Below are 16,941 nucleotides of genomic sequence, written 5' to 3' on the forward strand. Positions count from 1 at the left end.
GTATAGTTTGCTTTTAGTATTTTTCACAGTTACATAATTCTTGTTTTTTGTGAACTTTTTTTCACCTTGCATTTTTATTCTACTTTATTCATGAAATTAAATATCTTGGAAAGCACAGTTTTTAAATTAACCTTATAGCAGTCTCTGTAATGTGTTTATTCCTTACTTTTGGTGATTGAGTTGTTTCCTTTATTTTGTGGTGGTGGTGGTTATAAATGGTGCTGTGATAAACATCATGGTAAATACTTTGCAGTCACTTGTTTTCTTTTTATAATCAGTTATTGGTTGGATGTCTTGCAAATCTTATAGTTGCTTTAATAAAATACATGTGTGCTATTTAATTATATATGAAAATAGGAAGGAAATTTTTAATATTTATGATTCTGGGTTTAAAGATGCTCCTACATTAAGCTAATTTTTTATTGATAGTAAGTTTAAAAATCTAATTTTTATTATTTGCTAGTAATAAAGGGACTATTTACAATAATGTTTTCTTTAAATTCCAACTTGGGAAACAGTCAATGGACTATTCACAGAGAAATAAATCCTACAAAAATGACTAAGAAAAGGTATAATTATATATTCATTGTGTAAGTATTCGCTACCTATGTGTGTGGCCAAGAAGATAGCTAAAAGATGGTCCCTCCTCTTCTACAGGTTATGGTTTAGGAATGGGTATGGGGAATTCCAGCTGAGAAATTTAAAGAAGACTTAGCAGGAAGTAGCATTTGAGCCAAAATTTCAAGGACTGGGACAGGAATGAAGGATATCTTAATTTTAGGGTTTAAACAAAGGGTGAGTAAAAGTCCTGAAGGTAGGACTGTACAGGGTATGTATAGAGCATGGTTCACTGTTTCAGGGAGAATGGTAATTGATTATGATTAAAGGTAGTAATTTTTTTAAAAGCATTGCTGTTTTCATTCATTTTTTAATAGATACTATTATGATATTTTTAATTTAAATTTACATCTGAAGAATTATTTTCAGGCTGTTGTTGTATGTATACCCATGGTACTTTTGCTTTTGGCAACTAAGGTTGGAATTTTTGAGAGTAGGTAATTTTTTTTTAAGCCAATAATTCAATCAGTCATAAGAAGGGTGAATAGTTACTCAGGCACATCCTGATACTCCAGTTATTCGTGTTTTGCCATTTCTTGGTATGAAATACCAGCGCTGTTTGCGTTGGACTACTAGTTGTATGTGTGTGTTGTGGCTCTCTCCAAGACATACTGGAATATGAAAATCAAAAAATTGAGATTATTATTGTTTATCCATACGAGTGAGTTACGGCCCCTATATTTACTGTCATCTTCTATAATGAACAGCTAACCTCATGAAAAACATATTCTGTGTTTAATTTCTTTTTGATACTGCTTTTTATAATTGCTTTTCATATAGGGAGACAGACAGATGCTGGCTGGTGGGGAATCAAGAAGGAAATTGACTTTCATCCAAAAGTTCTCTTTTTACTCTGGTAACTTATGAGCACCTTTTTCAGATGGTGCGGCTTGGGTCATTTCCTACAACGTCACTTCCTCCAGCAGAAAAAAGAAACTGACTTTCCCTTTTGTTTTTAGAACTCAATTCTCATCATTGTATTTCCCAAGACAAAGAATACACTTGAGATCGTCCTGTCTTGATTTTGCTTACTGTTCTAGCCAGTAAAGAACTTTCCAAAATGCCATAGTAAAAAATACAATTTGTGTACAACAAAACTTGTACAAGATTTCTGGGGACTTGGGGCTCCATGTTCTGTGCAATGAGAATAATTGTAAAACAAGGCAAATATAAGACGTAATGGAAAAATTCAGAGTGGTGCAGACAGCTGTGATTATGGTTTTTGGGGCAGGAGAGTGGCTTAAACCCAGCATGAAAAATGGAATTCACTGAATTAACTTAGACACTCACCATGAAACCCCAGTTTTCATTATATTTTAATTAGTGAACTATAATTAAAAAGTGATATTAACAATATGTAAACCGTATTAGGCATAGACTTAATACCATCACAAATAAAAACAGGAAATGTTTTTTAAAAAGATGTATGTATTTATTTTAGAGAGCGAACACAAGAGCAGGGGTGGGGGGAGAGGCAGAGGGAGAGGAAGAGAGAGAATCCCCAAGAAGACTCCCCACTGAGCGCAGAGCCCAAAGCAGGGCCCTGAGATCATAACCTGAGCGGAAATCAAGAGTCCGTTGCTCCACTGACTGAGCCACCTGGGCGCCCCAATGATAGGAAATTTTTGATATATTTCTTCCCTAGGAAAAGAACTAAAGAGTGATTTTTTGTGGACTTAAGGTTTTTCAGTTTTAGTACTGAGTTAGGTACAGCTTATTTTTGTAGTATCTCTAAATAGTACCCATTAAAGTATAACTGTTTATTTCTTGTGAAGGGAAGAGTTAATTATATCAAGAATACTGAAGTAAAAATAAGGAAAGTGATTTCTCTCAAGTATTTCAGTGCTTTTTTTGAGAAGTAATTTGATGTTTGTACTTAATGAAAGGATTGACTGAAAAGCATTGAAGGGAAAAGTATGCTCTTTTTTAACAGTTACACACAAAAAAGCATCATGAATGTAAGAAGTGACATAAAGATGACAGTAAATCTAAAGCCTGACTTAAGATGTACTTCGATTTCAGTATCAAAGAATCTTATGAAATACTTAAATTTTAGTACTTGACCTGGAAAGCTCTCAATATTTGTTTTACTGTAGAGTCTAGGGATAAGTTCTCTTAATCTGAATGGCTTCATTAAATGTTCCCTCTTTTCCACATCCCTTGATAAATTTTAGTTCATGCTGGAGATATGTCCCATGAGTCTTTTTTGGCTCTTGTTCCTCCCATCCCCACCCCCATCTCTCCTGCCTGTGAGTCTCAGGCTTTAGCTTTGAAACCTGATGGTGAAGGGAAGTCCCATGACAATAGCTGCTCGGCCAGTCCAGACTGGAGGAGAATGGGAAGGCCTCTGGGGGAGGTCTCCAGGAATAAAAATGGCACTGATGCATTACCTGACGGGCTTGCCTGTGCTTAGTGTGGTTTCAGAGTACTGTTGGAGACTTTGGGAGAAATACAAGCCTGAAGGATGCACAGAAAATAAAGCAAATTTTAAAATGGAGGCAAGCATTAACTTCAGAAAAAGAAAACTCAAAAGGTGAAAAGTAACAAAGTTGTAACATAAAAAGAAAGAATATGTCATCATTGCCCAGGGGGTGGGCTCAGGTGTGAAACTTCACTGTCACACTGAGAAGACAGACGTACAGTGGAAAAATCAAGAAAAACAGGTATTTGAGAACAGAATTCAGGAGAGGGAAGAGTAGGTAGCAGAAGTGACCCCTAAATGAGATGGGAGTCAATGATTATTACCTCTTCCTGCTGTGGAGAAAGTTATCAAGTAGGTCTGTGGCAGAAAGAAGGCGACTTTAAGGCTCCCAGGCAGCTTTTCTAATGTAGGAAATTCCTTTTAAAATTAAAAGTTGCAAGGCACCTTACTTCAGAGGGGTGTCCTCATTTAGCTGTCTAAACTCTGCAGTGGTTAACGGTAAACTGATGTAACAGCTGAGCTTCTTCGGTGGTATATATCGACTTTACGAGATGTTTGCTTTTCCTTGGGTATAATTTATGACTGTACATACATAAAATTACCTTTCTACCTGTTCTTCAGAATGTAGGGCAGAATGTCACAATGTTAGAGGTTGTAGAGGTTTGTATTTGTGATCCTTTTTGCTCTGGAAACAGGCGGATCTTCTCTAATTTAGTGACAGGTGTTTGCTCATGTTGAGGGACCAAACTCAACGTGATCAAAACTAACCTCCTCTCTTCTGGAAGTTTTCCCCTTACCACGAATCCATTTAAATTTCCAGTCCTAATTAACCGGCCACTTCATGACCAGGTAGTATGAACGTTCTGTGTAAGTAGGATGAGGGATAGGTGTAAAAACAGGAGTTAGGGAGATGGTGGTAGTGTGATCTGGAGCATATGACAGAAGCTTCTCCAGAGGGAGGCATTTATACACATCCTGAGGCGTATGTAGAGACAAGTGAAGAGACATGAATTAACAACATTTATGGGAATGTCCCAAGGACAGTAGTTGTGTTGGTAGTATTGGTGCATAATGTTGGAAAATTAGAACAGAACTAAGATGGTTGATTATTTAAATTTGGAATAGTACAGAAATCCCCTTTTTTATTCGGGAGGACATGAAATTGATTTGGCTATTTTATGTGGTGTCCAGAAACATACCTCACATTCAGTGTGGTTTTATTTATCTTGCACATGTCATTAATGTGCTAAAATCACCTGCGAGCCATACCCATTTTCTTAGTGCTTGTTGCAGTGTACATTCTCTGCAGCAGGATAAATCCTTTTATTCTATCAGTTCTTTTAAAAGGTGATACAGTTGAAGTAGAAAAACAACAACAACAACAGCCCTGCTTCTACTCTGGAGTAATATTTCCATAAACTGTAGTAACCTGGCAATATAGCTCCTCATTATCTTTCAGGTCTTAACTGGCAAACCCATAAGAGGGTAATAGGTTGGGAGAAAGTATTGCCACTGGTGGATTTGATGGCCTGATGGGGCAAAGAATAATTGTAGAGCTTTACTGGGGATAAATGGTACGTGGGCAGCAGTTGGGACTTTTGCTTCATTCACTGAAATATCCCCAGGGTTTGAGGGTGTCACAGCACGGAATAGGTACTTAGTAGGTACCTATAGAGTGAATGAATTGAGATTTAGTGTGAATATGGAGAAAAGGAAGGAGAAGTGAAGGAAGGAGAAGCCCAAACACTAGGCGAGGAAAGGGCATAAAACATCAATTTCACATGCCTAAGAGAATCTCTGAGGTTACAGTAAATGTCAGTTACTTTACTTACTTTTACTTCACCTAGTGTTGATCAACAGAGGAAAGGCAGGTTTTATTTAACAACTAAAAACTCAATGTAGGAATTTCTGATTAGAAAGAAACCCAGGTTTTTTTGGATCCAGGTAAAAGAACATTAAATGCTTATCTCTAGGAGATGGAGTCTAACCTGTTTCACACGTGTCCAGTTTAAAGCCAACGTATGCCAGAGGCGTCTGTTCAGAGAGAAAGCATACCGTTTAGGTTAGCTCATGATAGTTTCATTATCCTTGGTTTTCAATTCTAATGATAAAGGATTATTCTAGCAGAAACCCACTTCTGAATATCATTTGTAATGGTGATGGAGTTTAGAAATTCTCATGTCGTACCTGAAGAGGTAGGTCATATTTTTGAATGCTAACCATTAATTATTCTCCTATGAAATGCCGTTAGTAAACGATGAGATGTATGTGGCGTTTGGTAGGTGCTTGATGTGTAAATTTGTAAGTACTCCCCCTCGAGAGGTTTAAATCTTTATGTGATGTTAAAATTTGGAGTCATCCTATTGGTTTATTGATTAGGTACATGCATTTTTAAGAATGTGTCTCCTAGCTGAAGTTCCCCTAACCATACCCTCAGTATTAACTAGTTTGCTAAGAATATGGTGTACACCCTTGTGTGTGTTTATGTCCTAAAGGTTTGGCTGTCACTGAAGATCCCCCTTCTTTATTGGGTGTTGTCTTTATCAGCTCAGAGTTGCTAGATTCCTGTGAGGGGGGGTCATGTGGCTCCCTTTTACTGTTTTACTGAGAACTTAGAATTGCCAGTCAGGGGCTATGATATTCTGTGTTCTCAAAGTGTGTTTAATACACTAGGGACTCATGTTCAGTGTGCCAAGAAGTTATGCCACTTAAATCATTTGAGCTTATTTCTCTTTTCCACCTTTGTTCTCCTTTTAAGTTCTTAGAATTCTCAGTTGAGTCTAAATTCATGGGAACCAGTGCACATATGTTCTTCAGTAGATTTTTTTTTAACTGCATTGTCTGCAGTCTTTGACTTTGTAAGTACCTTTGGTAATAGACCCTTCATTTCACTTCATGTGTCAGTAATTTTTAGCCTCCTCATATTTCCCTATGCATCAGAGACCCCTGGGCCCTCACATTAGTTACTTGACCCCACATCTTTTTTTTTTTTTTTAAGATTCTATTTATTTATCTTAGAGAGAGAGAGAGTGAGAGTGTGTAGGGGGAGGGGCAGAGGAAGAAGGAGAGAGAGAGAATCTCAAGCCGACTCCGCACTGAGTGTAGAGCCCGATGTGGGGCTCAGTCCCAGGACCCTGCGATCATGCCCTGAGATAACCAAGAGCCGGGCGCTTAACCAACTGAGCCCCCCAGGTGCCCCTTGACCCCCACATCTTTAACTTCCACTGTTGCTCTACCCACTTAGAGCTGTGCTTCTTGACATGGTAGTCTACCATTCCTGTTCTGTCTTCCGAACCTCCCTCTTCCTCCACAGCCAGCTGTTATCAGTCATCCCTCTCTTCAGCTCCATGGAATGAGCTCTCTGCTGCCTTTCTCATCAAATCCATCAGACATTTCTCTGACCTCTTTAACCTTGCAGGGGTATCTAACCCTGTTCGTCATTGCCTTCTTCCCACACCACTATTATGCTGCTGCTTCTGTTTTTCTCTCAGCTGACTCTCATTCTCCTTCTCTGGGTCATTTTTCTGTAGCCCACTCGAAAAATCCTCCATATTGGCGTTTTATAGGAGTCCTTCTGGGTTGTTCATTCTCTGGCAATACACATAACTTACTAAGAAACCTCATTAGTACAGTGGCTTCTGAAGGGCTGGCTTGAGGATTCTTGAGCTATTAATCTCTGCCAGGCCTCCCAAGTATTTACTGGTCATCAGACTCAGTGTGACTCCCAGAGTTTTGGTAATTTGCCTTGTCCCTTGTATTGGCCTTAGCTTATATGGACATTTCATCTATGACGTATGTGAGTTCCCTTATCAGTAGTCAGTAAATGCTAAATTTGGGCTTCTCAGATTAAACAAAGAACATAACGAGTATGGACTATGCCTATTCCATTTTTCTCTGTTAGTTTATTGTACTATTTGGGATATAGATCTGTTTTAGGCAAAGGATTGGATTGTTTTCAGATTCTATTAAAAGTCTCCTGGACCCTGGATTTCATGCAGAAGAATTAATTGGATTTGAATGAGCTTAATGTAGAGACTAATAGTGATGCAGAAATATATCCCGTATTTGGCTGTAATTATCAGTACACCAGAATCAAGGGTTGTTTGGTTGTTCTGTTTTTTCTGCCAGTCAGTGACAACTAATAGGAAGAATAAAATGAATCCAGCTTAAATCCCTAGGAACTGTTTATGTATTCATTTTTCTTTTTTTTTTTTTTTAAAGAAACGAGGATATAATTATAGAAGTAGAGAAATGGATGACAGGCTGAACCTCAAAAAAAAAAAAAAGAAATGAAGATAGACGTGTAAGCAAAATCCTCTCAATTATATTTTAAATAAGAGTTCTTGCTTTAGATAGATGGATGGATAGATAGATAGATAGATAGATAGATAGATAGATAGATGTGATCTCAGTGTTGGAATTAGCATCTTCCACTGTGAGGATATCTTACATTTGTGCTAAAAGTGTAACTGGACAGAAGAGAATTAATTGCTTCTGAAAGCAAAACATGGAAAACTGTCCTAATGTAGGAATATCAGTTAAACAGCTGTCTAAACGAGTAAAAGTGTTTTTTGTTGCAGTTAATGCATGGTCATTTGTACCTGAGAGCTGTTATCGAAGATGTCTTTTACACTTACTTGGTGTGATAGTTGGCTTTTCATGCCATTACCTCTGTTTTTCCAAAAAGGTAGCCTCTGATTATATATTTAAATATCTTAATGTAAATAGCCAGCTATCCAGACAGTTTGAACATCAACCAAAAATGAAACATCTGAAATTACCATGTAATGAATGGCATGAGTAGAAGGGGTGTCAGGCCAAGAGAGGGAACTGACCTTTTGTTTCTTTTGACGGGGGAGAGGCAGGTCACCTTCCTTCTGGGGTGACCTTGAATAAACAGTGCATTAAACCATGAAATGGATCACTTTTAACTCAGGTAATGGAGATCGTGTGTCCTATTAGCCTTGTGCATTACTAGAAAGTCTGTGTTTGCCCAGAAAATGGCAAATCGTTTATACTTTTCTTAGAAGATTCCGATAACCAGTATTCTTACTAAAAATCAAGTCTGCCCTCAGCTTTTTTCTAAAACCACAACATTTCCAGGTTAAAACAACCGAGACCCTAAGTATGATTTTCCTCTAATCTACATTTTAGTCATCTTTATAATCTTAAGTGAAAGACAGAAACTGTATTATGTGGAAAGAGAAATACCCCAAAATTACCCCCTGTAATGATAAGCCTTAATCATACACAGATTCCTCATTTATAAATGTGAAAACTAAATGAGAGATCTGCCTTCCTCGAACACTTTCATGTGCCTTCTACGTGCAACAAGGGCTGCCTTTGAAAAACTGGTTAAGATTTAGTTTGATTTAAAGGCTGAGCTTCTGCGTGCCTGGAATGCTTGCTCTTCAAAGTATTTGCTCCCTGGAGAGGTCCACTGAAGACGGAGTTTTCATGTGACTTTGGATTATTGACCTGGAAGACCGTTTGGGTCATGGAATGGGCTTTGGCATAGTTCCACGCTCTCTGGTTGACGAGGGCCAGGAAAGGGGGGCGGGGCCGGCTGTGTTGAGCCGGGAAGAAGGAGTCTGAGAATGTTTGAAGCCTGAATGCACCTGCCTCTGATACTTTTGCTTTTGCTTGAGAGAATCTTCAACTGCAGCATCTATCAGTGTGTGGTGCAGCTTGTGGTGACACACGGTTAAATGATTTGGCATCTAAAAAATGCATCCGCTCTTTGCCGGGTGTGTCAAGTTTGAATGACACTTGTGCTCTGTTGGAAGGGAACAGACGTTTTCATTATAAAATTCATTCAAGCAGAAAAGTAGCAAAGTGAGCAGAAATTTTCATTTACATCCGTGATTGAAGTTGTAGTGATAAAAGAAAATTACTAGGTTTAAGAATAGCCTTGTTCTCGTTCTCTCACACGACAAGGAATTTTGTCAATACGGAAATAATACGTTATTGAGGAAGGCTCTGATCAGTAGTCTCAAATTTTGCATATCCTTTAACTGACCTTAGATTTTTCTAGGGTTTTTTTGAGTTATCTTTAAACAGATTAGGTCCATTATTTGTTATAATGTGGGTTTTATGTTCCATTATCACAGAGATTCACAGTAATTTCTTAGTGTTTACTTGTGAATATTAGCAGGTGTAGAGAGATAACTTAGTTGGCAGTCTTAGAAGCCATAAGATACTGGATTAGAGACGTGGGATTCGAATTTTCCAGGGGGAGTTTTCTGCTAAATGGTGTGTGATACACCTCTTGGAAGCCTTAATGTGTTAATTTCCTGCCCCAAACCCTCTTCCTTAGAAGTCCAGAAATTCAGTTATTTCTGTTGTCTCAGGAGTGGTAAGCCTGCCCCGGCAGATTGATTTACAGTGATGAAACTAAGCCTTGTTTACAAATCCAAGTGGCAATTTCTAAGTCCACAGAGGAGTGATAAGATGGGGAGAGATTCTAATTTAGCTGGGACCCATGCCCATTGAAAAAAAATCATGATTTTTGAAACACGTCTCTATGGAACTGGGTAAACCTCTAAAACATATTTTTATTGAAGAGCTTGATGAATCATGCATCCTTATTATATTTATTCTCTTAGATATTGTGTCCTTCTTCCCTACATAGTGTTGCAGGTACAGTGACAGAACACTAATCCTTTTTTCTATGTTTTAACAAAGCTTTGAGGACTTAGCAGTGTTCTGATACCAGTAGAAGGTTGTGCTAATTCCAAATACCATAGTGTAGCTGGCTCTTTTGTTAAATGATGTCATGTCTTTTTATTTTTCCTGATGAATTCTCTATCTAGTCCTTTTGCCCTAAGTAGCTTTGCATCTTTTAGGATGTATTTTTTTCCTTTCCTGAAAAGTTTTGAGTTGGAAAACTCCTGAAATATAAAGCAATATATATTCCTCTGACTGTTAGGAGACAACTCCATTGTCAACTAAAGGTGGACATTTCAAGTCCCGGCTGTTACAAGAGAATCCAGAAGGGACACTTAATAAGCTCTCAGGGAGCCCAGTGTGGCAGGTGGGTACTAGGGATCTCACGTGTACAACAGAGAGAAGCTGGAACAACTAGTTTGGAAGCTATCTAGCTTGGGCGTCATGAGCACACGGGGAGGTAGCTAGCTGGTTATAAGCACTGGTGATGAATGTATGCACTACGTGTCTGGGCCACACTGCAGGGAAATAAATGGAAGGAAGGCGGTGAAACCTCTGCTCACTTTAGCGGGCCATAAAGAGTCCAGGGACACGGGGTCATGAGCAGTTGTAGCAGGTGGAAAGGAATGGGGAGAGCTAGAAGGTAAGTTTCTGCCCACAAAGTGGTTTACTGGAGTTGAGAAATTCAGAACATTTCTACGTGTGACATGATCTGAGGTCCAGCTTCAGGAATATGGATAGTTTGAGTGTGATAGAGGTACAACCCATGGGGCTTGGGACATCAAGTAGTGGCAAATATTAATTGAGAAAGTAGAGGCATAGTTAAGTGAGAAAGGGGACCTGGGTTTTATAACCAAGGAGAATTTGTTTAGCAGTCCCCACCATGGTTGCCACCCCCCCACACACACATGTTGACTGTTGTTTCTATTCCTTTTTCTTGCTTCCACATAAGACAGATGTTTGACCCAATGAGGAATTGCTTATTGTTATTTGGGTACAGCTCTAAAATTTGATGGTCAGGTGTACATTTGCTAAAAGCGTTACCCTCTTAAGTAGGTGTCCAGCTAGGGACTGGAAATGTCAACTGAAAGGTCATCATTGAAAGAGTGGAGGAAGTTGTTGAATTCCTGGACATGGGTGATATACAGTTGACTCTTGAACGACATGGGGGTTGGGGTGCTGAGCCCCTGTATTGTCAAAAATTCACATATAACTTCCAGCTCCCACAAAACTTAACTACTAGTCATCTGCTCTTGACCAGAAACGTTATTGATAGCAGTCAATTAACACATACTTTGTGTGCTATGTGTATTATTCATACTGTATTGTTACAATAAAGTAAGCTAGAGAGAAGAAAATCTTATTAAAATCATAAGGAAGACAAAATACATTTATAATACTGTACTGTATTTGTTGAAAAAACTCTCCATACAAATGGACCCACTCAGTTCAAACCCATGTTGTTCAAGGGCCGGTTGTATCTGAGTGAGAAAGTAGTAGAGCATAGAGGGCAGTGTCTTAACTTTAAAATCAGGTTTATTAAAAGATGAATTAGTGAAAGGAAAAGAACAAGTAGCTTAAGACAGAGCATGGAAGAACAGAAGTTGTCTCCATAGTTGGAAAGCTCGAGAAGACTGAATTTAAGGAGCAAAGTGCTGTGGTAACAGCGAACTTGAGAGTGGATGAATGTGCTTGTCACTATAAACATTGAGAGAAGACTTGAGGAAGATTGTTCCAGCAAGGCCGAATAGTAATGGGTTGGAAAGAGGGATAGTCAGGGCCTTGGAAGTGCCAGTCCCCAGCTCTTGAGAAGTTTATTGGCGAAAATGCCTCTTCCTGTCTCGATGATAGCCTACCTCACATGTGGGTTTCTGAGTACGGTATGTGGAAAAAACAGGCTGTGTATTTTTACCTCTCTGTATAATTTAAGGTTTGGGTAATAACCGGTGGTTCTCTGGCCTCACGGCACATCAGTCCTGATTGGTATTTTGTTAGCAGTTATGTGGCTTTTTAAAAGCCCCATATATAACCCTAATTAATTGCATCTTTAAAATCTATCAGGCTATGAATATTTTAATAAGGTAGAAAGAAAGTATTAAGAGAAAGCAGCCAGTGAGGATACTTATATTTTCGAGAGACAAAATAAAGAATCTAGGAGACTCTCCCCACACTATCTGCTTCTCATTTTTTTAAAAGATTTTTTCTATTCACTTGAGAGAGAGAGGGAGAGAGAGTGCAAGCAAAGGAAGCACCAGGCAGAGGGAGAAGCAGACTCCCCACTGAGCAGGGAGCCCAACATGGGACTCAGTCCCAGGACCGTGGGATCATGACCTGAGCTGAAGGCTGACACTTAACCGACTGAGCCACCCAGGTGCCCCCACACTATCTGCTTTTCAGTTCAACTCTCAATATCCAGCACTGAACAAGGCTGAAGATGAGTAGGTTTGGGTGTAAAGGAAATCTGCCTTAATTTCCACCTCCGAATTCATCACACACTCTATAATAAAAATTAAAAGTATGAGAACTGCAAAAAGAGAAATGAGGGAAAAGGGCTGTTTGCTGGTAAATAGGGTTAAGGGTGGTAACAAATTGAATTGTGGTGATAGCCCTCTCGGTATTTAATATGTATGGCATTCTGATAGCATATAGAACTGTGAATACGGTCTCTTCAGTGTATTCAAACGTAAGATTTATTTCTCTCTTGAGGCCTGTATCTCTGGATGCAGATTTTACCCCATAAGCTCATCCTGTCCACATTCAGCTCATCACTCCTTGAAAGATATTTCTGCTCTCCGAAATTTGACCCTAAGCGAGTGCTGCCTGGTGGTGGGCCACCAGCCACACGTGGCTGTTGAGCATCTGAAATGTGGTTAGTCCAAACTGGCGTGTGGGGAGGTGGAAAATAGACACCAGCTATTGACGACTTGGTCCGGGGAGTGTCGGGGAGAATGCAGACCGCGTTAGTAGTAAGTTTTTTGCATTGATTGCACGTTGAAATGACGAAGTTTAGGATATGCTGGGTTAAATGAAGTCCGTTACTACAATCGACCTTCCTAATGTAGCTGCTAGAAATTTAAAACTGCCAACGTGGCTGCGTCCCATGCGGACGGTGCTGCTCTGTGCTCATTTGTGTAGGACTGTGGCTTGTTGTTTTGTAGCGCTCGCGGGACTGGGTGCGCAGTGGTCTTCAGTCCTGAGTGCTAACAAAATTAAACCGAATCATTTTAGGTTTGAATGTTCATCCTTGTCCCACATCCTGTTTGAGCTTCCGTGGCCAAGAAGTATCGTTAGCCTCACCTTTTCATACACGGAAATCACTAAATGCTTCTGAGTCGCTCTGTCATTTTCTCCCTTTCTGCCTTTCAATACAGAATTCTTTCTACCCTATTCTCTTATCTTCTGCGATTAAAGAAAGAAAAGACAAAACAGGAGCAACTTGGCTCTCAGGGCTGTGTGAGAAGACACTCCATTCTTAAAATTGTGCCAGAATGAGAAATCTATGGGACAAGATCCAGGCTTAGGGAAGGAAAGCATGAAGGATTCGATGATATGTTTTTAAAAGGACAAACCAAGCCAGTCCCAAAAAAGACAAATACTTTATGATTCCAGTCATATGAAGTTCCTAGATTCGTCAAATTCATAAACACAGTACAATGCTGGTTGCCAGGGGGTCGGGGAAGAGGAGAAGGGGAATTGTTTAATGTGTATGGTGTCAGTTTTGCAAGATGAAGAGAGATTGGTTGCACGATCCCGTAAATGTACTTAACACCCCTGAGCTGTACACTTAAGAAGGCTAAACTGGTAAGTTTTATGTTATGTGTCTTCTAACACAGTGAAAAGAAAAAGGAGAAGACAAGCCAGGGGTGCCTGGCTGGCTCGGTCGGTGGAGCGTGCGACTCTTGGTCTCGGGGTTGTGAGTTGGAGCCGCCCATTGGGCGTGGAGCCTACTTTAAAAAAAAAAAAATTAAAAGACAAGCCATTCTAAAAAGTGTTTCATAATAACCTGTAACTTTAAAAAAAACAAAAACCACAACCTTAATAAGATTAGTTATAATGGATTACCTTAAGTGGCCCCTTGCTACCTGAAGGAACAGCCGAAATTGACTCACTTGGGAGCTTGTTATAGGGGCTGACTAGGTTCCACCTTGGGCTTGTCCAATCAGAAACTGCGTTTTAATAAGATCCCCAGGTGATTTGTGTCTGTGCTGAATCTTGAGAAGCCCTGCTGTCTACATCATTTCTCAGAGTGGCCCCTGAACCACCTGAATCAGAATCCCTCTGGGGAGGTCTGTTTTTCAGGCACATCCCACACACTAGATCAGGTGCTGGGGTGAGAGGCACTGGGGTCCCAGTGCTGGGGTGAGAGGGAGGAAGGGTGAGGCTATGTGCCGACACAGCACACCAGAGTTTGCACACCCCTGATCTGGAAAGATTTAACAGCCGTTATTTTCATAATTCCATCTTTTAACTGATGTTGGAATGATTACAAGTATACAGTAAAAGAGACAACAGGAAGAGCCCATGTAGTTTAGCTAATCTAGGGTCGGTTGGCCAGGAAACCATGATGCGGAATTTGTGGAATGTTGTAACGCTTCACTGGGGTGTAGTGAGGATTACAGTTCAGCCAGACCTGGAGTCCAGCCTGGCTCTGTCATGAGCCACGCAGAGATTAGTCTTCAAGCCTGAAATTGCTCATTTGTAAAGGGTTACGTTTACATTTCTAAGACAAGGTTAAACTTGGAAAGCAAAGCATCTCCTTTCTTATTGATATGTGTGATAATTCTGAAATGGAATTTAAATACTACACATCACACATATGATTCAGGGAGAGATTTGCCTAGAAAATCGAAAGCCAAGCTCTGTTTAGTCATTGTAAGTGCCATCGGAGAGAAGCCCACATTTAGCAAGATCTTTCTAACCCCTGTTTCTTTTCAGCTATAATCTCACAACCATGCTTTTGAAGGCCAGAATGTTGATGCAGAGGCAAATAGGTATGAAATCTTATATGAAGACTTCCAGAAAAGTTTTTAAGAAAACTTTTAAGTTTTAGACTTACAGAAAATTGAGAGTTCCAAATACCCACCTCAGCCAGTTTAACATCTTCCATTAAGATGTACATTTGTTACAATGAATGAACCAATTGTGAGACATTGTTATTAATAAAGTCCATACTTTGTTCAGATTTTCTTTATTTTCAAGATCCCATTCAGGAAACCCATTCCATTTGGTTGTCAGATCTCCTTAGCCTCCTCTTGGCTGTGACAGCTTCTCATACTTTCCCTGTTGTTCATGACCTTGGCAGTTTCCAGGAGTACCAGTCAGGTATCTTGTTGGGTGCTCCTGTGTTGGAATTTTCTCATGGTTAGACTGGGGTTATGGGTTTTTGGAAAGAAGACCACAGAAGTAAAGTGGCCTTTTCATCCTATAGTAAGTGCACATATTACCAACTTGGTATGTCACTGCCGACCATGATGGCTGGGGTAGTGTTTGTCAGGTTTCTCCAGTGTAAAGTTACTCCCTGTTCCCCTGTTGTGCGCTGTACTCAGAAGGGAGGTCACCATGCATAGCCTACAATCAAGGAGTAGAGATTTATGCTTCACCTCTTTGAGGACAGAGTATCTATGTAGATTAGTTGGAATTCTTCTGCAGTTTTGTCTCTTTCCACCCATTGATTTATTTATTCAGTCATTTGGACTTACGAATACATTGAGTTAGAATCCAGTACTACTTCATATATTTTATGGCTCATATTATTTCTGCCCTGGCCATTGGGAGCTTTTTTAGTTGGCTGCTGTGCTTATTTGACACAGCCTCTTTTTTTTTTTTTTTTTTTTTTTTTTTTTTCCTGAACAAGATGCTCCAGACTCATCTTGTGAATATCCTGCACCAGTCCTAGAATCAGCCATTTCTCCAAGGAGCCCCGGCCCCTTTTATTGGAGAATGGTATTAGAAACCAAGATGAGTCTAGCGCCATACCACCCCGAACATGCCTGATCTCGTCTGATCTCAGAAGCTGGGTGTGCTCTTTGCTACCAGACTGCCTTAGCCCCTGGGCCCTCTCAGCTGACAGAGCAAGCAATAGCTTTGTGTACACACACCCTTGTATTATACCTATCTGTGAGTATCCTTAAAGCCAGGCATCGTATCTATATTAAGCCAAATGTGAGTTCATCCTGACATCTCCAGATCTCCTATCTTATTACCCCATGGATCATTCCACCTCCTCCCCTTGCTTGTCTGTAAATTCTCATTCCCAGCAGTGAAAAGCCTGACTTCTACCATCCACCCTCCATTTAGTTAATTATTCAATTTCAGCACACTTGCATAGCTCTATCAGACTTGTTAACTCATTCCTATGTGAGGCTTTTTGAAAGCTGCAAAACTGCTAACAAATGTTCATTGTGTTCTGTCTTTTAAGTATATATCCATTGAACTGTTTTCATTATTTGAGACCAGTGTTTTTCAGAGCCTTGGTCAAACACTATTTCTGTCTTGTACTCACCCCAGCATTTATGTATGTATATAAGGCTGTGCTCCCTTCACTCAAATAAATTAGAGAGACAATTTAAGTGAAACTTATGGTTTTCACTTTTTTTTTCTTTTTTTCACTTTTTTTCTTTGCCTTTACCTTAACATAATCCATTTAGTGTCTGCCCTCTGGCAAATAGTTCCGAGGTGAAGAAGGCTCTGCGTTCTCACTGCTGTCTGGTAATAGTTATAAAGAAATGTTGGTGGTAGCCAACAGTCAGTTCTTAAAGCAATGTGTAACTCATGCTTTTGTCCTCTTGGAGAACCCAGTAACTCCCTACTCTGCAAAACTTAACCACGGTTTTATCACATGGGGAGGTGTGTTGAGAAATAGTTTGGCTACCCTGTAAGTATTCTTCCCATGTCTTGAGCACAAATGCCTCCCAGAAAAATTTCTGTGTGATAACATGGGAAAGTTAGAAAATAATGGTACGTAATGAGCAAATTCAAGAAAAATTGTCCATGGACTGAAACTCCGAAATGGTAAAGTTAAAAATTACCTGAGTAAACATTAATCTACAGTTCTCGTTTTGATATGCGTGTATGTAATTGTGTAGGGTAATAAGCACATGAATCTATGGTGTTCACCTGTCTGCACGTCCATGAGGGACAAATGGAAGGGTCTTGTCTGACCTGTTTTCCATCATCTTCTGTATAAAGTATCCTCTAGCTACTGGAATAGAAACAAGTTAGATCCTTGACTCTCT

General features: G+C 39.7%; 1 protein-coding gene across 4 annotated transcripts in view; it reads left to right on the plus strand.

The window, feature by feature from the left end:
• LOC103673071 (amyloid beta precursor protein) overlaps positions 1-16,941 on the plus strand; it is a 256,172-nt gene that overhangs the window by 81,300 nt on the left and 157,931 nt on the right. The window lies entirely within an intron of this gene.

The sequence above is a fragment of the Ursus maritimus genome, unplaced genomic scaffold (genome assembly GCF_017311325.1).
Source record: "Ursus maritimus isolate PB19 unplaced genomic scaffold, ASM1731132v1 scaffold_4, whole genome shotgun sequence".
Taxonomy (NCBI): Eukaryota; Metazoa; Chordata; class Mammalia; order Carnivora; family Ursidae; genus Ursus; species Ursus maritimus.